Consider the following 12,561-nt stretch of genomic DNA (forward strand, 5'->3'; position numbering starts at 1 on the left):
CCTCAGCCACGCAAAGGTGTGAAGCCCTGACACTCGCTGCCAAGTGGATACACCCTGAGAACACGATGCTCAGCGAGAGACATGAAACACAGAAGGACACACAGGGTGTGACCCCACTGAGGGGAAACTTCCAGAACAGGTAGATCCACAGAGTCAGAGTGGGTTCCTGGTTGTTAGGGGCGGGGGGGGGGGAGGGAACGATAACTAAGGGCGTGGCGGACATTTTTGGGGTGAGGGAAATGTTCCAAAACAGGGCAGTAGTGACGGCTGCACAGCTCAGTAAAGTGTCCCCACCCGCTCCGGTGCAGCCTGTGAGAGCATCGCTCTCAGGACGAAGGGCTGACCACAGGAAGACTGAACGAGCACTGGGTCCTGGGCCCAGACGCTCAGCTGGGGACCCCCCCCCCGTGGGGAAGTCCCTGGGACTTGCTGAACCTCCACCGAGACTGGCAGCAGCCCCAGGGCCTCACAGGGCGTGGCGCTCCCGGCCCCAGAGCCTACCCTCTGGTTCTCATCACCGCCTGTCACCAGACTTGCATGCAACGTTCCTTTCTTTTCTTTTGTCTTTTTAAAGGCAACTCTTGAATACACGTATTTAACATGCAGGGAACCAGTCTTGACTCCTTGATCTGCGGCTTCCAGCCTCCAGAGTCTCGAGGACATCCACTTCCGTTTTTTTTACACGCCCTGTGCGTGGGGTTTGATGATGGAAACTGACACCGAGGGCGTCACCACGTGCGGGGTGACATCAGCGGAAGAATCCCGTGGCGAGGGCCTGCCTGAGAACCACGGGAGAGCCCGGGCCCTCCCCGCCCCCTGCCTGCAACCCCGCGCCCGCACCCACCTGGGAGCGGAGCTGGTGCGTCGCTTGCCAGAACTCATGGAAGTAGGTCTCCAGCTCATCATGCTGCAACAGGGAGGGCGGGTTGGGCGTAGGCTTGGTGAAGTTGGCCACCATGGCCACGATGGCAATCTGGCGCCTCCCATCCTGCTGCAGGCAGCCCGGCTGCAGGCCAAAGCAGGCCATGTGCCCGGACTTCCCTTCCCTGGGGAGGGACGCGGGTGAGGCCCCGCTTCCACAGAGGAGCCCTGGCCCACGGCCGACAGGTTCCCCCACGCATGCACCGAGGGTAGAGGTCCAGGTAGAACTTGCCGATGGATGACCTTGTCCGCGGCCGCGTCCCGGACCATGTAGAGCCTCACATCTTCGTGACACACGTTGGCACCCTCCTCCAGGTCGAAGGTCAGCCCCAGCAGCTCCTGGGAGATGCCCAGCCGCCCGCGCGTGACCACCTGCATGGGGAAGGACTCATTGAGCAGGTACCGGTCCACGTGGTAGCGCGTCTCCTCCCCCTGGTTCGTGTAGTAGCACAGGTCCTAGACGTTGATGGGCCCGTCAAAGTGCAGGCCCCGCCTCTGGCACTTGGCCTTCTTTAGGTCCAGGATCACGGCCGCTCCTGCTCCCCGAGGGGCTTCAGCTTCTGGGCCAGCTCATCTGCGGGCGGAGGGGAGAGGTTCGGCTATGTCCCTGTGGCAGCCTCCCAGCCGCCACCCACCCCACGCCCCTCGAGGCAGAATGAAGGGTTGGGGAAGGCGACCCCCAAGGGCTGACACAGTGGGGTCTCAGGCAGCACCACGTCCAGTCAAGGTCCGCCTGACCCCTGTCCCCACTGGGACTCGGGGAGGCGGGGTTACCTAGGAAATTGGCCACCACCTGGCTGGTCTTGGCCATGTTCATCTCCAGCACGGAGTCGGCACGCGTGCTGAACCCCAGCAGGCGGGACTTCTGAGCCTGCAGCCTTACCAGCTCCCCGAGGATCGCGCAGTTCTCCTGGAACCCAGAGACGGCCAGCGCTGGGGACCGTGGGCCACGCCCTCCCCACGGGCCCCGGGCCAGGTCTCTGAGGGCGGGCAGGGCTCTCAGGCCACTGGCGGGCACAGCCAATCCCCCTCCCTCCTCCTCCTGGCCCGGATTTCTAGACACTTTGGTGCTGTCCTAACACGTGGTCTTTATGAACACAGGTCCTTTTGGAACCAGAAACGGCGTGAACCGTGATGAGCTCTAAGGCCAAGGGCAGGAAGAAATGTGACCAGGCTCTCCAGGAGCCACCCAGGGGCCTCGCCGGGCTCAACAATACAGACTCGGCTGCCGTGCAGACAGCAGGTCATCCCCACGGCGCCCGAACACCCAGCCCCCTGGACGGCGAGACGCCTGTTGCTGCCGGTGGCCCGGGGCTGGCTGGTGAGGCCCGGCCCCAGGCGTACGCCACCTTCTCTGGGGCCACCTCTCCGGCTCTGCGGTGGGGTTCTCCTGGGAGCCCCCAGTCACCACAGGACCAACGTGGCCTGTCTGCAGCCCAGGAAGGTGGGGACACAGGACTGTCCCCCACGCCCCCCACATCACCCACGAGGCCGAGCAAGCACCAGTGGTGTCTGCAGGGAAGATGAAGGGCTCATGCACAGCCCCCATCTACTGAAGATGCTGAACAGGAGAAGCACAGACTGCAGCCACACGCGGTATGGACCAAACGCAAGTGTCCTTGCAGGAACCGATGTCTGAATGTCAAGGCCATACCCGGGCCACAGTGAGAAGGCCCAGACCCCACGCAAGGCACAGAGAGGAGATGGGGGGAACATCTGCGAAGCTGAGCTCATGGGGCATCACCCCAGAAGGAGAGGGAGAGGAGGAGGGAGAGGGAGAGAGAGGGAGGTGCAGACGTCTCTCCCTTCCCTGGGGGTTCTCTAGTGCAGCCAAGGCTGAAAAGCACTGCATTTCGGGAGATGGGTCCTCGTGGAAAAGTTAAATAGTAGCTCATGGCATTATCGACACATATTAAAAAGGCCCCAAATCTTGGGGAGTCAGGGAGGGGAGCTGGCGGCTGCCTCGTAAAGGAGGAGAGATTGGGCGTCAGAGGAGGTGCCTGTGCAGCCCGCCGCCGCCGCCCAGGGCCCCGCAGACTTCATCTCCCAGCTGTGGTCCCGGGCTGGAAGGCAGCGGGGAGGTCAAGCCGTCCAAGCATCAACGTTGACTTCAGGGCTGATCTAAAAGGCGCCTGGTGTTTGTTGAAGCAGAAGAAAGAGAAAGCAGTGGGGAGAGGAGGGGAGGGGGAGGGAGCCCCCATCAGCCCTTCTCCCTCTCTCCCTCTCTGTCTCCCTCTCTCCCTCTCTGTCTCCCTCTCTCCCTCCTTCCCTCCCTCCCTCTACCTCCCTGCTTCTCACTCTCACTCTCCCTCCATCTCTCCCTCTGCCTCTCTCCCTCTCCCTCTTTCCCTCTCCCCCTGTCCCCCTTTCCCTGTCCCTGTTTCCCTGTTCCGCTCTTCCGATACCTCATTCCCTCTCCCTCTCTCTCTCTCTCCCTCTCTCCCTCTCTCCCTCTCTCCCTCTCTCCCTCTCTCCCTCTCTCCCTCTCTCCCTCCCTCTCTCCCTCTCCTGCTCCCTCTCCCTCTCCCTCTCCCTCTCCCTCCACCTCCTTCCCTCTCTGGAGAGGGTGCCTGCTTCCTTCTCTGTCTCCCTCTCTGGAGAGGGAAGGAGGTGGAGGGAGAGGGATAGAGGGAGGGAGGGAAAGACAAAGGCATCTCTCCCTCCCTCCCTCTCTCCCTCTCTCCCTCCCTCTCTCCTTCCCTCTCTCCATCTCCCTCACTTCCTCCCAGAGATGGAGAGACAGAGGAAGAGGCAGAGACAAGGGAGAGGGAGAGAGGGAGAGGGAGAGAGAGGGGGGAGGGAGGGAGAGAGAGAGAGGTGTCTTCCTCCCTCCCTTTCCCTCTCTCCCTCCCTCTCTCCCTCTCCCGCTCCCTCTCCCTCTCTGGAGAGGGAAGGAGGTGGAGGGAGAGGGAGCAGGAGAGGGAGGGGGGAGAGGGAGAGAGAGGGGGAGAGGGAGAGAGGGATAGAGGGAGGGAAGGAAAGACAAAGACGTCTCTCCCCCCCTCCCTCTATCCCTCTCTCCCTCCCTTTATCCCTCTCTCGCTCCCTCTCTCCCACTCCCTCGCTCCCTCTCCTCCCTCTCCCTCTCCCTCCAACTCTCCCTCTCCCTCCGTCTCTCCATCTCCCTCACTCCCTCCCAGAGACGGAGGAAGAGGCAGAGACAAGGGAGAGGGAGAGGGAGAAGGAGAGAGAGGGGGGAGAGAGGGAGAGAGAGAGAGGTCTCTTCCTCCCTCCCTTTCCCTCTCTCCTTCTTCTCTCCCTCTCTCCCTCTCCCTCTCTCCCCCCTCCCTCTGCTCCTCTCCCTCATCTCTGCCTCTCCCTCCATCTCTCCCTCTCTGAGAGGAAATGAGGGAGCGGGAGAGCCGGAGGGAGAGGGAGAGACGGAGGGAGCGGGAGAGACAGAGGGAGGGAGAGGGAGAGAGGAAGGGAAAGGGCGAGGGAGAGGGAGAGAGGAAGGGAAAGGGCGAGGGAGAGGGAGGGAGGGAGGGCGAGACATCTCTCCCTCTCCCTCTCCCTCCCCCTTCCTCTCCCTCTCCTAGAGGGAGGGAGGGAGAGGGAGAGACAGAGGGAGAGGAGAGGGAGGGAGCGAAGGAGAGGGGGAGTTGGAGAAGGAGGTAGGGAGAGGGAGAAGGAGAGAGGGTGCCTGCTTCCCTCTCTGTCTCCCTCCCTCCCTCTCCGTGTCCCTCTCTCCCCCCTCTCCCTCTCCCTCTGTCTCTCCCTCTCTGGGAGGGAGAGAGGGAGAGGGAGCAGGAGGGAAAATGATGGAGGGATGGAGAGGGAGAGAGGGTGAGGGAGAGAAGGAGGGAGGGAGAGGGAGGGAGGAAGAGACCTCTCCCTCCCTCCCTCTGCCTCCCTCCTTCTCCTCCCTCTTCTCCCTCTCCCTCCAACTCTCCCTCTCCCTCCGTCTCTCCATCTCCCTCACTCCCTCCCAGAGACGGAGAGACAGAGGTAGAGGCAGAGCGGAACACGGAAACAAGGACAGGGAAACAGGCACAGGGAGAGAGGCAGGGACAGAGGGAGAGGAGAGGGAAGAGGGAGAGGAAAGAGAGAGAGGGAGGGAGAGAGGGAGAGACAGATGGAGAGAGAGGGAGGGAGAGAGAGAGAGGGAGAGGGAAAGAGAGGGAGAGCAGAACAGGGAAAGAGGGACAGGGAGGGAGAGAGGGAGGAGAGGAAGCAGGGAGAAAAGAGAGAAAGAACACACCATCTACATTTCTGTCAGATGACACCGGGGATCCTTACACAACCAGGAGAAAATAACACAGGGAGGCTCTTTCTCAGCTGGAACTGGAACTGCAGAGGGGGCCAAACACCACCAGGCTGGCCACACATGTCCAGCCGCCGCTCCAGCCCCGTCAGCCGTGAGTCTGGTCACCAGGGCTCTGAGTGTCTGCTCCAGGGAGCTGGGGTTCACCCTCTCACCGGTGAGGCCGGGCCAAGACCGCGGGGCCCCGGGCTGGACACATAGGGGGAAAAGCATCCCCACAGGACAGCTTGTGCGAGCAGATTCAGCTGCCAGATTCTAGAGGCCCGGGACCACCCTGTGGCCCATGAAAAACAGGAGGCCACGAGGGTCTTGCATCGTGATTCCTGTCCGTTGGACTGTAAAGTTTATGTAGGGAATCTTGCAAACAGTGGTAACAAGGCTGAATTGGAACGAGATTTAGGCTATTACGGACCACTCTGAAGTGTGTGGGTTGCTAAAAGCCCTCCCGGCTTCGCTCTTGTTGAATGTGAAGATCCCCGAGATGCAGCCGATGCTGTCCGAGAACTAGATGGGAGAACACTATGTGGCTGCCGAGTAAGAGTGGACCTGTCGAATGGGGAAAAGAGAAGTCGCAATCGTGACCGCCTCCTTCTTGGGGTCGTCGCCCTCGAGATGATTATCGGAGGAGGAGTCCTCCACCTCCCACACATCTCCAAGATGGAGAGCTTTCTCCGTCAGCCAGAGCAGGTCCCTTTCTAGATATAGGAGAAGAGAGAGATGACTGTCCCAGGAGAGAAATCACAAGCCGTCCCGATCTTTCTCTAGGTCTCCTAGCCGATCTAGGTCAAATGAAAGGAAATAGAAGACCACTTTGCAAGAGGAGTGGTGTACAGGCAATAACTTCATTTGACAGGAGTAGGCACAGAAAATTCAAGTTTTGTTTGAGACTTCTGAAGCTTGGTGCACTTTTTAAATGTTTTAGTTGTTCACATTTGTTTGTCTCTTGGGACAGTGACCCATAAAGGTGTCATTCTCTATGGTTTGAAATGGGTCATATGAGGCTTGTGATATGAAGAATTGTTACCTTCCAATGTTCCCTTAAGCAAAATTGAATTTGCTTTGAATTTTTGGTCTTGCCTAGACTGATAATAAAACTTTAACTCCTGCCCACCTAAAGTGTGATGTTTACTATTATGGAAACAACACTGGCAAACATGGAAAAGACTTTCTGTAGCTGGGAAATGATATGCAGCTGTAGTTAAGCAAGCAGTCTTTAAAAGGTGCTGTGAACACAAGCCAGCAGGTAAAAATGAAAGCCGCACCCTTACCCTAGATTAGAGGTTTAAAAATTCCACTAGTCTTCACACGGGACAAGAGGTTGTCCAGGGAGTTGAGAATCTAAGAAGTTTCAAGGAAGTTAGTTTACCTTTGAGTTCGGTCATAAGTCCCCTCTGTGATTGCTGTACATGAATACATAGCTCTTTGTAATATTTTTTGGAAATCTGAGATTATCAAGATACCAATGTCCTGCCAGATTAATAAGAGTATTGTAGAGCTGAACTTTGAGTTACTGTGCAATTTTTTTTTTCATGCTGTCATTTGTAATATGTTTTGTGAGAATCCTTGGGATTAAAGTTTTGGTTGCAAAAGAAAAGAAGAAAAGAAAAGAATCCGCCTGCCAGTGCAGGGGACACAGGTTCAAGCCCTGGTCCGGGAAGATCCCAGGTGCCGCAGATCAACTAAGCCCGTGGGCCACAACTACTGAGCCTGCGCTCGAGATCCTGGGAGCCAGAACTACTGAGCCCCCGTGCACAGCTACAGAAGCCCGCACGCAACGAAGACCCAACGCAGCAAAAAAAAAAAAAAAAAAAAAGACGATACTGGCCAGGTGATCAAGGGTAAAATCATTTGTCATAAGTCCCGTTGATGGTGTGTATCCTTGATGTGACCTGAGGAGAATGGCATTTTTATCTCTGTCTGGATCTTCCGCCCCAAACCCCATAACTCCAGACCAACCATAAGAAAACATCAGAAAACAAACAGACAAACAAATTGAGGGACAAAATACCTGACCAGTCCTCCTCAAAACTTTCAAGGTATCAAAACCCAGGGACATCTGAGAAATGTCACAGCCCAGAGGAGACTGGGACAGAAAAAGGATGTTAGGGGGAAACTAGGGAAATGCTAATGAAGTGTGGACTTTCGTTAATAACAATGTATCCATCTTGGTTCCTTAGTTGGATAAACATGTCATACTAACGTACTAACGTGTTGGAAATAGGGTTACTGGGTCAGGGTCCACGGCACTCTACACTCTGTACAGATCTTTGCCACTTTTTTGTAACTCTAAGCTATTCTAAAATTAAGCGAGTACTGAACAGAGAGAAGAATGTTATTTCCCTGATTTGAACATGCCTGAGTTTCTTTTCATGGTCACATTTTTGCTATCTGGATGTGTCTTGGAATCAGTAGCAAAGGAGAGTTGCCAGCCCCTGGAAAGATGTGGGTGGTTTGCAGGTGGCTTGCTCTGGAGCTGAAGACCACGGTGGGAAGTCTGCAGCCTCGGGCTGCACTTAGAACCATGGGAGGGGATGGGCCAGCTCAGTTAGGGATGGAACCTATAAATAAAACTTTTTTCTTTTCCATTATGGCTTATCACAGGATATTGAATATAGTTCCCTGTGCTAGACAGTAGGATGTTGTAGTTTATCCATCCTATATTTAATAGTTTGCATCTGCTAACCCCAAACTCCCAATCCAACCCTCCCTCACTCTTTCTCCCCCTTGGCAACCACAAGTCTGTTCTCTGTGTCTGTGAGTCTGTTTTTGTTTCGTAGACGAGTTCATTTGTGTCGTAGTTTAGATTTCACATATAAGTGAGATCATATGATATTTGTCTTTCTCTTCTGACTTACTTCACTTAGCATGGTAATCTCTAGGTCCATCCACATTGCTGCAAATAGCATCATTTCATTCTTTTTATGGCTGAATAATATTCCATTGTATATATGTACCACATCTTCTTTATCCATTCATCCATCAGTGGACATTTAGGTAGCTTCCATGTCTTGGCTATTGTAAATAGTGCTGCAATGAGCATTGGGGTGCATGTATCTTTTCTTTCTTTTTTTTTTCTTTCTTCCTTTCTTCCTCCCTTTCTTTCCTCCTTTCTTTCTTTCTTTCTTTCTTTCTTCCTTGCTTCCTTCCCTTCTTTCTTTCTTTCTTTCTTTTTTTCTTTCTTTCTTTCTTTCTCTCTCTCCCTCTCTCTCTTTCTTTCTTTTTCTTTCTTTCTTTTTTTTTTGTCACACGGCATGTGAGATCTTAGTTCCCTGACCAGAGATGGAACCCATGCCCCCCGCACTGGAAGCACGGAGTCTTAACCACTGGACCACCAGGGAGATCCCAGGGGTGTGTGTATAGTTTTGAATTAGAGTTTTCTCCGGATCTATGCCCAGGAGTGGAATTGCGGGACCCTATGGCAGCTGTATCTGTTGCTGCACGTCTCACATCAACCACCTGCACTCCAATCCTTGCTCTCAACGTCATCTTTGGGGAACCCAACCTGCGACAGGGACGTTGACAAGAAGAAATGGCTCAGGGAAAAGCTACCTGCACAGGGAGGAGATAGAGGCCATCGCCCCTGGGGTGCGGCGGGGAGAGTGGGCACAGAGATTTGTCATTTCACCCCCGATGCTCATCTCAGCCCTCCTGGCTGCCCCACTCTAGGTCACCTCGGGATACAGAGGTGACCCGGTTAGAGTCCCTGCCTGTGCAGGAATCTGGGGGCACCAGCGGGTCTGAATAATATTAGTGCAGGGTCTCCCCCGCGGCACTGGGGTTATTCGGGGCGGGCCATCCTCTGCTGAGGGCCCCTCCTGGGCACTGTGTGGGGTTTAGCAGCAGCCCTGGCCGCACCCATTTGATTCCAGGGGCCCCTCCCCCCCAGTTGTGACAACCACAGATTTTCCCCACACATCACGGAAGAACTGGGTGAGGCGGCGGAGGCAGGATGGCCCTGGGCGAGGACAGCTGTGTTGAAGCAACCAGCCTGGCCCAGGGCAAGGTCTGCCCCAATCCCGTCAGCGCCTGCATTTAGACCTGCCCCTTTCCTCTCCCACCTCCTCTGCCCTGCAGTGGTCTCCGAGACATCATCGCCATGTAATAAATCACACCTTCTCAGTTGACTGTTTGCTGCCCTCGCTAGAACGTGAGCTCTTTGAGGACAGGGATGCTGTTATGTCCCCAGCACCTAGAAGAGTGTCTGCTGTGTAGTAGATGCTTCATAAATACTTGCTGAATAAAGGAGTTGAATAAAGGGATGAGTGGATGAATGAATGAAGGTTACAATGGAAGGAGGGGGGAGATTCCCTTTCTGGCTCTCGGGGGTTGGGAGATCAAGTGAAAGATCCGTCCTAAATAGGCTGACCAGCCTTCTGGGGTTCCCCGGGACTGAGGGTTTCCCCAGAGTTCCAGCGCTCAAACCTGAGCGGTCCTGGGCAAACTGGGGGCGGGTGTTGGTCACCCTATCTAAACACAGTAACAATTCCAGCTGCAATAGCAATGGCCAATGACCTCTACGGTCTTATTGACCATGCACAGTTCTTTACCTGGCAGGGAAGGAAGGGTGGGCCGGGATTGGAATTCTGGTGATCCAGGGCGGGTGAGGGCACACCCCGGGCTTGTGTAGGGGAGTCCAGGAAGGTTCTGGAGGAAGTGACAGTGACACAGGGGGGAGGGAGGAGTCTACGGAAGAACGTCCCACATGACAACGTGTGCCAATGGCCCTGGGCCCAAGGTCACACCTGACCAGGGCTTGCCTTTTTTTTTTTTTTTCTAATTTACTTTTTCCCACATGGATATGCAATTGTCCTAATGCCATTTATTGAAAACTCCTTAATTTCCCCACTTTCTGTCATATCAAGTTCTCATCTGTTTCTGGACCTTTATTCTATACCATAGAGCTATACGTCCCATCCTTGCACCACTAGGGCTGTTTCATCACTATAACTTTATTTTTTATTCATTTATTTTTCTTGGCCATGCCGTGCGGCATGTGGGATCTTATTTCCCTGACCAGGGATCGAACCCGCGCCCCCTGCCAGTGGAAGCTCGGAGTCTTAATCACTGGACCTCCAGGGAAGTCCCCAGGGTTTGCTTTGACATGCATCGAATGGTGGCAGGTGGGCACGGGGAGCAGCTGTCTGTGAGCCATCCTGTGTAGAAATGCAGGCTGGAGGGGAGGACAGATGGAGCGGGAGGGGAAGAAGCGGAGGAGGGAGGGAGGGCGGGCGAGAGACAGACAGAGCATGAAAGCTGAAAATAGCTCCTAGTGCCGGGAGCCTTGGAGCCAGAGCCTGGGAGCCAGGGTGACTGGCTCTCCTCCCTGGTGTGTGTGTGTCGCGGGGGGTGGCTCTGGGCTTCTCAGGCTGGGAATGGGGTGCACAGAGCAGGGACGGAGCAGGGACCCTTCTCTCTGGGACCTCGTGGGCCATCCTCAGCTCACAAAGCTGAGCCACTCCTGGCCCTACGAGTGGGGGGGCTTATCCTCCCTGTCCCCTGGATCACACCCCCTCACACACAACTTCCCCGTGTGTGTTCCCAGCAACCAAGAGAATCTGTTTTTAAAAGATTTGGGGGAGGGAGGTAAACATACAAACAAGAGCAGAATGGATACTTTTTCAGAATGTGAATGGCTCTGTGTAAGCCCACCCCCAGGGTAACCACAGTCCTGACCTCTAACACCCTTGACGAGTCAGCCTTGGTCTGGGCTTGCGGACCCACGGAAGCTTCCTCATCCCCTCCTTCAGATCCCGTCTCTCCCTTGGCGTCTTTGTGAGAAGCACCCGGGGAAGTGGGACTGCTAGGCTGTACTGCTGCTAGAACTCCACCTGGGCTCCACCAGGCTCCAGCCCCCCACCCTGTGCACCTCTCTGACCCTGAGGCACCTCAACTGGTAGGAGCCGCATCACCTTCCCTCCTGGGACTTGTGACACTTAAGGGAGACACCGCAAGGACAAGCCTTTGGCTCCCTGGCTGGCAAAGAGCAGGTGCTCAATTGTCATAAGTGTCCGTATCAGTGAGGGTTCTCCAGACAAACAGAATCCATAGGGTGTGTGTGTGTATATACACACACACGTACATATGTACACGCATACAAAAATATACAGCTGTGTATCTATGCAGTATGCATACACACATATACACATATAGTATATACAATACACACATACATATATACACACATATAAAATGCATAGTTTGTATATCTACAGTATGTATACACACATATACACATAACATATACAATACACACATACATAGACACTATACATACACACATACAAAATGCATCGTTTGTATGTATACAGTATGTACACATACGTATAACATATGCAATATACACACCTAGGTACATATATATCATACATATATACACACATACAAAGATATTTAGGTGTGTATATAGACAGTATACATACATACACATATAATATATGCAATACGTACACGTACATACATATAGACACACATATACACCTACATATAAAAGCATATAGCGTAAAAATATATATGTACTGTATATATAAATTCATCGTACGTATACGTACATATATCATATATATAAGATATATACATATATACAATGTATACACACACATACACACCTATATGTAAATATGCACATGTACATACACATATAAATACATACGCAAGTGTGTATATAATAGTATATACATATATACATATAACACCTAGAAACATATACACATACAGGTATACAACATATATACACACCTATATATAAATACACACTGTATACATACATACAGTGTACATAAACTGTATATCTACACACACCCATATATCAATATATGGGTGTGTGTATATATACAGCATGTTCACATTTATAAAATGTATACTATATATATGCACATACATACATGTATACAATAGATACACACAAATATATAGGCTTGTATGTATACTGTATATAGTACTTACACATATACTACAAACGCACGCACATATAAACATATGTGTATACATATATATAATATGTATGCACACATATACAAATTAATAGGCTTGTATATATTCAGTATTTTTACATATATAGTTTTGTTTTAAGGAGTTGACTCATGTGACCGTGAGGCAGGCAAGTCAGGGCAGGACTCTGGGCTGGAGACACAGGGAAGAGCTGATGTCCCAAGGCCATTGGAGGAACAGTTCCCTCTTTCTACGGAACCTCATTTTTCTCTCCAGTCCTTCAACTGATGGACGAGGCCCACCCACGCCGCGGCATTGACGATCTCCTTTCCCCAAAGTGGACCAATTTCAGTGTTCATCTCTCCTGAAAAATACCTTCCTGGCCACATCTGGAATAATGTTTGTGGTTGCCGGGGCCCCGCGCAGTGCGCACATGAGATTAACCACCC

At 53.1% G+C, this 12,561-nt stretch overlaps 2 pseudogenes across 2 annotated transcripts in view; both read left to right on the forward strand.

The window, feature by feature from the left end:
• The window catches only part of LOC309621494 (serine/arginine-rich splicing factor 3 pseudogene), a 34,542-nt pseudogene extending 28,241 nt beyond the window's left edge, over window positions 1-6,301 (forward strand). Inside the window, exon 3 of the transcript in view lies at window positions 6,082-6,301. The product of the transcript in view is annotated as a serine/arginine-rich splicing factor 3 pseudogene (transcript). The remainder of the gene's footprint in view (window positions 1-6,081) is intronic.
• LOC309621495 (serine/arginine-rich splicing factor 3 pseudogene) lies at window positions 2,553-6,301 on the forward strand (annotated as a pseudogene). The gene is made up of 2 exons: window positions 2,553-2,585; window positions 5,387-6,301. The product of its transcript is annotated as a serine/arginine-rich splicing factor 3 pseudogene (transcript).
• Window positions 6,302-12,561: the final 6,260 nt, after the last annotated feature.

The sequence above is a fragment of the Balaenoptera borealis genome (genome assembly GCF_965194805.1).
Source record: "Balaenoptera borealis genome assembly, contig: HAP1_SCAFFOLD_508, whole genome shotgun sequence".
NCBI classification, from domain to species: Eukaryota; Metazoa; Chordata; class Mammalia; order Artiodactyla; family Balaenopteridae; genus Balaenoptera; species Balaenoptera borealis.